This window comes from Eptatretus burgeri, chromosome 8 (assembly GCF_056783735.1).
Source record: "Eptatretus burgeri isolate ZD-2024b chromosome 8, Ebu_testis_v1, whole genome shotgun sequence".
Taxonomy (NCBI): domain Eukaryota; kingdom Metazoa; phylum Chordata; class Myxini; order Myxiniformes; family Myxinidae; genus Eptatretus; species Eptatretus burgeri.
In genome coordinates, this window is record NC_140968.1 from 31,568,393 (window position 1) to 31,578,731 (window position 10,339).

At 42.5% G+C, this 10,339-nt stretch overlaps 1 long non-coding RNA gene across 1 annotated transcript; it reads right to left on the reverse strand.

Moving 5' to 3' along the window:
- Positions 1–240: 240 nt before the first annotated feature.
- LOC147021455 (uncharacterized) lies at positions 241–3,386 on the reverse strand. The gene is made up of 2 exons (XR_015061371.1): positions 2,454–3,386; positions 241–2,191 (listed from the first exon to the last, which is right to left on the reverse strand). It is a non-coding gene; the product is annotated as an uncharacterized LOC147021455 (long non-coding RNA).
- Positions 3,387–10,339: the final 6,953 nt, after the last annotated feature.

The following is a 10,339-nucleotide window of genomic DNA, read 5'->3' on the forward strand; positions in this document are numbered from 1 at the left end:
TCATACATCTGACCGCGACAATTGTCAAAGTCGATGTCATGGTCCTTCAAGTATTGGAGAAGCGTATCAGCAAGATTCTGACCTGTATGACTAGAGATACTAACGAACGTGAGGAAATGCTCGACAGGCTTGTGATCCGTCATGTTGACGTAGCGGAGGATGATAGTGAGCTGGTCCGTATGGGCAATGTCTGGTGTGGAGTCCACTGAAACTGAGAAATACCGCGACTTCGAAATCTCATCCTTGATGCGACCAAGTACTTGCTTGCCCATCATAGCAATTAATTCTTCGCAGATTGCTTTTGACAAATAAGACGTGTGACTGCGACCCCGATTGGCATGGTAATGGATGTGCTGGGACAAAAACGGATCAAACTGGCCAATCAACTCAAAAATGCCCAAGTAATTACCATTGCTGCTGGAGCCAACTATTTCGTTACTACCTCGAAACGACTGACCCCTCTCGCAAAGAAAAGTAATGGTGTCAACACATTTTTCCAATAGCTGCGCTGCTCCAGCACGTTTTGATGCAATTGCTTATCAACTCGACCGGCATCAGCACTCCGCTGACAAAATGTTAGAACTGATTCTATGTGTTTTGGGCTGATTTCATGGGCCGTTAAGTACTGAGCCGTATTCTTCCAATCAGTAAATCCCGAGCCAGAAAGCTGTGCACCTCTGTCAGAGGAAAACAGAGTGCATGGAAAACAGAAAACGCAAGCTTTGGCAGGAGACTAAACCAACCAATCACGATCAGCTACCTCCCCATTTGGCAAAACCCGTTTGAAGGCACTGGCATTAAGAAGGCTATTCACCCCAGAGTATTCGCGCTTCGTTTCTGGATAACTGCCATCCAAGTTCCGAAAATGGTCAGTGCCCAAGCTGATGCACACATGGCGCAGTTTGTCTGTGATGTTACCAAACTACCCGACATCGTTGGGAATCAGTGGAGTCGATACTGAAGCACCTTCGCCCCGAGTGTCACCATCGTCGGCCGGCCTGTCTTCGACAGGATCAACTGCGGGGGATGTTGAAGGGGGAGTCCTTCGTTGAATCTATATCATCATCACCACCAACACCAGCATCTTTCTCCACCACATGGAAAAACGATGTCAATTTATGAGTCTTCTTGAGTAGTTGATCCTCCTTATGCTTCTTTTTCTACAACTCCTGAGCTCGCTCCCAGACACCTTTACGTCCTGACATAACGATGGATTGAATCTGCAAATAGAACATCAGATGTACAAGTTTTAAAACCTTTTATTTATAAATACAAACTTTTATATAATTTATAAATACAAGTATAAATACAAACCACATTAAACACTATACAGTGTTTAACTCACCTCCGACCACGTGTCTCATGGCGACCGTGTCGAGTCGGAGGCGGGGCGGGGAGGACACCCGCTCCATGCCGATTGGCTAAGGAGGGACGCCCGGTCCCTGCCGATTGGCTAAGGAGGGACGCCATGCCTCCGCTAGACTCCGCCCACACGTGCGCCTGCTGGCTGACGTGAGCACGAAGAATACCGCGAGCGTCATGGCGTCAGGATGGACGTGAGATGGCATTGTTGTCGTTGCGGGAGATGGGGTATTCCAATAACAAATCTCAGCACATTTACACTTATTCACCCATTAGACCAGGGGGAGGAAGCTTTCTATAAAACACGTGCTTACCGAGATAACTGAGCTAAAGGAACCTGTATGTTGTATGCGATAGATTTACAAATTCGTAACAGTATTACGAGACCAATAAGAATTGTATGTTTAAAAAAAAAGTTGCCTAAAGTTTTGTGGCCCGAATTTTTGGCTGGCCCTAAGGCACATGCCTTGTCTGCCTAATGGTTAATCCGGCTCTGCCAACCCCCCCCCTCCCCACCTTTACATCTCCTTTATCCTTTTCTTGCAATTCAAAACCAGATAATTATAAGGAAAGCATATATAATAAAACAAGATTACAAACATTGAACAACATCTTCTTTCGCAGCAATCTGATGGTTTGTGATTTTGAAACTCGGTCAACATATTCTGTTCAAAACAAAGAGGGAAGCACAATTAGGGTATATAAAGATGATTATATTATGATATTAATAAAGTAATAAATATAACATTTACCTCCAGAAGATAGTGTTGTGTCAGATTCCTCCAGACGATTAAGTTGTGTGTTTGGTTCATTCAGACAGGTGTTTAAACTGAAAAATATTTAAAAATAATAATGAGTCAACACTCAAGAGAGATATAGACAGAGACATAGAGACAGATATAGAGACAGAGGGAGAGAGACAGAGACAGAGACAGAGACAAAGACAGAGACAGAGACAAAGACAGAGACTGAGACACACACAAAGACAGACAGACACACACAGACAGACACGCATACACATATATAAACACACACACACACACACACACACACACACACACACACACACACACACACGGATAATTTCTCACCTTTGACTCGACTCATTCAAGGTCAGAGGACGTGAGAGAACTTCTTTCCAACCAACAAAAATGTCATTCAATTCTCTTCTGAACGATTGAATGTCTTTAAGGAAGTCATTCATTTTTTTTGCCACTCTTCATGATATGCAAAGGCTTCATTTTCCAAATCAGTTATCAACGATGTTCTTATTGGGGACAACCTGTTAGAAAAAGACATACAATAATTATTGGTTGTATAGTGATTTAATTATGTATAAAACAACAAATAATGAATGGGTTCTAGGATCTCACCTGTCATCTTGTGAAAACGATTGATCTGCAAGGGCAGAGTTCTCTTCTATATACTCCATTCTCTGAATAAGACTCAAAATTCTCTGAATAAGACTGAATAAGAATGAAGTTCGCTTTGGTAATAAATAGCCTCGAATTGACATCATGGGAGATTACACAAGAATGGGGTTTTCAGGTTTTCAGGGTGCGTCTCACATAGGAAATGAGTGGCATTTTTGCTTCGGTTCTCAAGCAGTCCGACTCATTTTAACATGAAAATGAAACAGCTTGCTTTGAATGATTTTTCGAAAAACTTACATAAAATAACATGTAATGTTGAATTTGGAAAGACCATGAAAAATAAGAGCATTAAGAGAAGTTTATCATTTCATTTCTGCTCAAAAAAGACACTTAAACCAAGAACCAAATTCCAAGTTATTCTTTGTGAATATACCTCGATGGAAATGAATGTTATAAGAAAATGAAGTTATTCCCTAAAGTAGAACATGGGCAAATATTCGTTGGTTCGCTCTGAGTAAAATGAAAATATAAAAGGACTGTGATTATGTTGGGGGGGAGGGGGGATAAGTACTTTAATCAGTAAGTCTCAATCTTTCATAGTCTCAATTTTACATTTGCTTGTGTGGGAGGGAAAGGGATAGGTGGAGAGAAAATGAGTCTCCTATTTTGGGCTTGGGTCAGAAAGTTTTCCCCTTCCCCCCATTCATTTGAATGGGCGTCCCCGAAACCCCGTTTTATTATCTACTGATGTGAGGAGAGGGGAGGGAATGGGAAGGCGATGTGATGGGAGGGGAGGGGAGGGGAGGGAATGGGAAGGCGATGTGAGGGGAGGGAGGGGATGGGAAGGCGATGTGATGGGAGGGGAGGGAATGGGAAGGTGATGTGAGGGGAGGGGAGGGGATGGGAGAGAAGGGGAGGGGATGGGAGGGGAGGGGTGGGAAGGCGACGCAAGGAGAAGGGAGGGGGAATGGGAAGGTGATGTGAGTGAAGGGGAGGGAACGGGAAGGCGATGTGGGGGAAGGGGAGGGAACGGGAAGGTGATGTGAGGGAAGGGGAGGGAACGGGAAGGCGTTGAGGGAAGTGGAGGGAACGGGAAGGTGATGTGACGGAAGGGGACGGAACGGGAAGGTGATGTGAGGGAAGGGGAGGGAACGGGAAGGTGATGTGAGGGAAGGGCAGGGAACGGGAAGGTGATGTGAGGGAAGGGGAGGGAACGGGAAGGCGATGTGAGGGAAGGGGAGGGAATGGGAAGGTGACACAAGGGAAGGGAATGGGAAGGCAGCATCCCAGGGTGATAAAACACGCCCAAATAGCAGCGTTTTCCTTCTAACCACCATGTTCGATATAAAACCAGGCGGCAACATTAAAAAAATCAAAACTAATGCTATTTGGTGAAGGCCTGCCTGCATGCAGTCACCACACACATTCCTTCCCCAGTCCCCCCCCCATTCCTCCCCCAGTCCCCCCCACACATTGCTCCCCCAGTCCCCCCCACATTCCTCCCCAGTCCCCTCCCCCACATTCCTCCCCCAGTCCCCAGTCCCCCCAACAGGCCTACCATTGGGTTCCTGAAACCAAATTGGAATCCATGCAATGCAAGCACAAGGTATCAATCACTGCCAACCAAAACATTTTGCACCCAACCCTCAGCTTTCAAAATCACTTCCATTTTCAGAGAGGCAAAAGGAATCCTGCCAAATGACTGAAAAATAATCACAGGAATATTATGCCAGCCTCATGCAAAAATTTTAGCAGGTAATCATGGAGAAATGTTGACGCATGATGACCAAAGGTGCGCTCTTCCTTCACGACAAGGTGTCCGTGAACAAGGTTCATATTGCACATAATGCTATTCCTAACGGTCCTTTCAACTGGCTGGATCACTTCTCATACCTAACGCTGAGTGATGATCTATTTTGACATCTAAAAAAGTCCATTGGTGTGACCGTAAAAAAAAAAAATAAAAAGAGGGAGGAATCGACTGAAACTTTCAAGACACGGCTGAAGGCATAATCCACAAACTTGTATTTGAAAAATAAACAACTTGCACCACTGATGTAGACAGAAGTCAGGAACACTTTTCCTGTTGTGTCTGAGAAATATAATCTTGAATTGAATGCTCTTAGCTTTTGGACAAATGGGGGTTTCAGTCAAGACTCGGATCTTCACTCGAGAGTCACTTTCTCTAAAAGCTTCTCAATGTCTACAAATGTTTTTTAAACACAATGGTGTCTTTTGGGATAAAACTAATGTTTGCCTCATCTCCTGTCTGGGGAAACAATCTCTAAAAAAAATTCCTTGTTTGTTTTAATACCTATATTTACCGTAATGCGAGGTGAAAAAGTTGTTCCATGAACTAATTGTTTACAATTGTAACAATGATACCCACAGCCCAAAAATATGCAGATGCATTATATTTATTCCTCCTTCGATCTCTCATCTATAATGTAGACAATGCGTACCTGGCTACACAAATGTGTGTGTGTGTGTGTGTGTGTGTGTGTGTGTGTGTGTGTGTGTGTGTGTGTGTGTGTGTGTGTGTGTATACAGTGTCCCAAAAGTCACATGGGGATTTAGAAATGAAATAACGTTAGTTTTTTAATAAAAAAAAAATTTTCTTTTCTTTTCAGAATTTAGATTAACATTTGGAAATTACCCATGGAAAAACCCACAACTGAACAAAGAACCAAAATCGTGGAATTTCATCGATCAATTATTCCCACCCAAAGAGCAGACTGTCGACACTTCAATGCCAGAAAACCACCTTCAGATTTCATGATTCGTCGGTTGATTCAAGGTTTTCAGGAATATGGGTCAGTAAGTGACTTGCCACGATCTGGAAGACCACGCACGTTCATTCCGTTCGCAGATTAATCGTGAACGTGTACCGGACAGTGTTCAAGAAGAACCAGGAACCTCGATCCACAGACGTTCTGACCAGTTGGGGATGTCTCGGAAGTCACTGTATCGCATCCGAAGGAACGATTTGCACCTGTACCCATACAAAGTACAATTGGTACAAAAGGTGAAACCGACTGATCATCGACAACACTTAAATTACTCAGTCCAAATTCAGAGGTTGGTCAATGAAGAAAACAAGCCTGGTGTTGGCTTAGTGGTTAGGGTGGTGGCTTGGGATCCCAGGATCCTGAGTTCAAGCCCCGTTGGCTGCTGAATTAACACCAGGGGGTTGACTCAGCCTGTCATCCATCTGAGGTCGGCGAAGTGAGTACCAGTGTACTGGTCCCGGTGTATGCCCCGGTTAGAATAGGTGTACCATATCCCTGTGTGTCGTAAGAGGTGACCAGGGTTGGCGTCAGGAAGGGCATCCGGCCATAAAAAAAAAAACATTGCCTCAAGAAAAAGCCTAACCCCTGCACAACAGGGAAAAATGGCTGTAAAAACGGTCAATGAAGAAAACGAATTTGTTCATAAACAGATGAGTTCTGAAGCTCATTTCCATTTGAACGGTTTTGTGAATAAGCAGAACTGTAGGTTCTGGGGATTAGAGAATCCTCATGATATTCATCAACATGAGTTGCATCCTCTCAAATGCACTGTCTGGTGTAGTGTAACGTCGGAAAGGATTATCGGCCCTTATTTTTTTGAAAATGAGGATAGCAGTGCAATGACAGTCGTTAGTGTGCGGTGTCGAGCCATGCTCGAGAATTCTGTGCATCCTGCAGTGAAGGATAAGCCGGAGATGTGGTTTCAACAACATGGAGCCACTGTCCACATGGCACGGGACCATGGTGGAGCTTCGAGGGCAAATTTTTGGACACCGAATAATTTCGCGAAATTCAGAAATTTCTTGGCCATCACGTTCTCCTGATTTGACGCATCCCGGTTATTTTCTTTGGGGTTACCTAAAGGAGCGTGTATACATCAATAAACCCCATACAATTCAGCAACTCAAGGACATCTGTGCAGAAATTCGAGCGCTGCAGCCAGAGTTATTGTCCGCTGTTGTGGCAAATGCTGTCGAAAGAGCCGTCTAATATAAATAATATACATATAATATAAATAATATATAAACATAATACATATAATATATACATATAACATATATTATAAATAATATAAATAACATATATATATATATATATATATATATATATATATATATATATATATATATATATATATATATATTTGAAAGTGTGTCTGTCTGTGTGTGTGTTTGTCTGTGACATATGCAGGCGAAAAGTACTGGACTGATCCTCACCAAACTTCACATGCTGACAGAACATGTACCCGGGAGTGTCCCGATGGAAAAGAATTGTACTTCCGACTTGCGCTTTCCGAATTATGACGTCATCACCTGATTTCGTAACGTTAATTTTTCAAGTTCAGCCGATTGACATGGGACCAACGGAATTTGCAATAGAATGAAAAAAATAATGCTACAGTCAATTGAAGACAATGACTTCCGACTTCCCGGTTTCCGAATTATGACGTCATCACCTGATTGCGTAACATTAATTTTTCAAGTTCAGCTGATTGACATGGGACCAACGGAATTTGCAAGAGAATGAGCATTAAATAAGTCGCAAATGATGACATGAAACCAGCCTCACATTGTTGAGGCATTATGGGTTTTTTATCTGATGCGGCAATAAATCTTAACATTTTTGAACTCGAGTCTTCTGCATATAAAACATGGCGGGGAAAATATAATATTATAGTGGTGATGAAAAAAAAAAATAATGGTGGCAGCCTCTACAATTTTACAATTAACTGTGACATATTCCTTCAAGGGTATCCCTGCTAATATATATATATATATATATATATATATATATATATATATATATATATATATATATATATATATATATATATATATATATATATATATATATACATATATATATATATATATATATATATATATATATATACATATATATACATATATATATATATATATATATATATACATATATATATATATATATATATATACATATACATATATATATATATATATATATATATATATACATATATATATATATATATATATATATATATATATATATATATATATATACATATATATATATATAAATATATATATATATATATATATATATATACAATATATATTGTTGCAGATCCGGGGTGGCGGGATTCTCACCCGATCCTTCGTGTTACCCTCACCACCACCGTTTCCGGGGTTTATAACGCCGGCCGGCTCAGCACAGGCCTCGGGTCACACGTCTTCAATCGCGATACCAACGTAATCCTTGTACCTTACCAGTTGGGGAAATAGAACCCCGGTTACAGACTGGTTGTGTCAGATGCCGAGCGTTTTCTGCCAGTCTGTAACCATTTTGGTTTTATATGCCAATTGAATGGATTGTTCCTCGACACGACACGAATTAACTCAAAGCGGCAACTTCATCTGAATCAACCAGATTTATTGGGGACCATCGGGGAACACAGCACAAGCAAAGCATTCACGACAATGGTTTTATTAACAATCCTCAACCCGTTCTTATCAAGGGAACTATGGACTACAGGTTTCGAGGGGGTCGCTACCGGGATATGCCTTATACAACATGTGCAGACAAAGACAGGCAGACAGACAGCATGTATGCAAGACAAGACAGAGTACTTGGTGATGTTTCATGGACGAGAGGACAGTGTCAAAAGCAAAAATGTCACTTATAACAAGCGAATGTCCACGGATTCGAGCTCCCAGCTCGAACGTGCGGCGTGACAAGATGGCAGCGCCATCCTCTTTCTTTTCCGAACCACACGCGCTCCCCGCGTGCTCTGACCCAGCATAAGGTCGATGGCACAAGACCGTCAGATCGACGATGGGCCTCAGCTGATCTCTCTCATGGTCCAGCGTACAAATCTAGGCCTGGCCTGTGCACAAGACAAGGCCCAAATCGAGGTGCCGAGCTCCGCAGGAGGATCGACAAATGTGTCGAGCCGTGAGGTGAGTAAGTACGGAGGCTCCGCAGCCAGATGCAGGCCAAACCTGTCGATCACCTCCCCGTAAGAGTCAATCGCTGACTCGACGTGCAGGCCGCCTCTCCCACGGTCCAAAAAGGCAGACTCGACGTGCAAGCAGCCTCTCAAAGCCGACTGCCGTTTCTCAAAACTCAACTCCTTTTCTTTCTTTCACTCGTTTTGAATCCCGAGCGTGCCTCAAGAGCGACAATTTCCACACAATCAACCCTTTTCTCTCTTTTACAGTTTTCTTTCGTTCGCTCGCTTCGAACCACTCGCTCCTCCCCTTTTCGAAGCCGACAAAACTCCTCCCCTAAGCTTCACTTCCTCTTTTTGGCCACACCCTCTCAGCCGACTGGGCCGGGCATCGTCCGGGATGGGGAAGAAGAAGCGGAAGCTCTCGTTCCACCACCACCACACAACAATAATACAGCCTCTTACACCTGCCGACACACATACAACGTCCATTTTACCAAACAACCAAACTAAACATGCATTTAATGGGGGATCTGAGCTAATCCAATATTTAGTAGTCCAATAAGGGCCATTTCCGTAATAATATAATATAAATAACATAAATAATATACATATAATATATATTTAAAAAATATATATACATATATATCTATATAAATATAAATAATATACATATACATATATAAATAATCTGGGCGAAGGGGCGTGCGCCTGTCAGCCGGCGACTCGGAGGCTTGGGTTGGAGTATGCTTGAGGACGGGAGCTCTGAGCTGGGCCACGCTACGAGATGGTGTAGGACAGCCCGGAATCATGGAGAAACCCAATCCTTATACCTGTGTCGTAAGAGGCGACCAGGGCTGCGTCAGGAAGGGCATCTGGCGTAAAACCTGTGCCAAATCAGTATGCAGATCATAACAGATGATCCGCTGTAGCGACCCCCTAACGGGAGCAGCCGAAAGAAGAAGAAGAAGATACATACATATATACATACATATACATACATATACATACATATATACACACACACACACACACACACACATACACATACACATACACATACACACACACACACACACACACACACACACACACACACACACACACACACACACACACACACACACACACAGTGGGGAGAACAAGTATTTGATACACTGCCGAATTTGCAGGTTTTCCCACTTACAAGCACGTAGAGGTCTGTAATTTTTATCATAGGTACTTCAACTGTGAAAGACAGAATCTAAAACAAAAATCCTGAAAATCACATTGCATGATTTTTAAATAATTAATTTGCATTTTATTGCATGAAATAGGTATTTGATCACCTACCAACCAGTAAGAATTCCGGCTCTCACAGACCTGTTAGTTTTGTCTTTAAGAAGCCCTCCCATTCTCCACTCATTACCTGTATTAACTGCACCTGTTTGAACTCATTATCTGCATAAAAGAGAGCTGTAAACACTCAATCAATCAGACTCCAACCTCTCCACAATGGGCAAGAACAGAGAGCTGTCTAAGGACATCAGGGACAAAATTGTAGACTTGCATAAGGCTGTGATGGGCGACAGGACAATAGGCAAGCAGCTTGGTGAGAAGGCAACAACTGTTGGCGCAATTATAAGAAAATGGAAGAAGTTCAAGATAACAGTCAATCTCCCTTG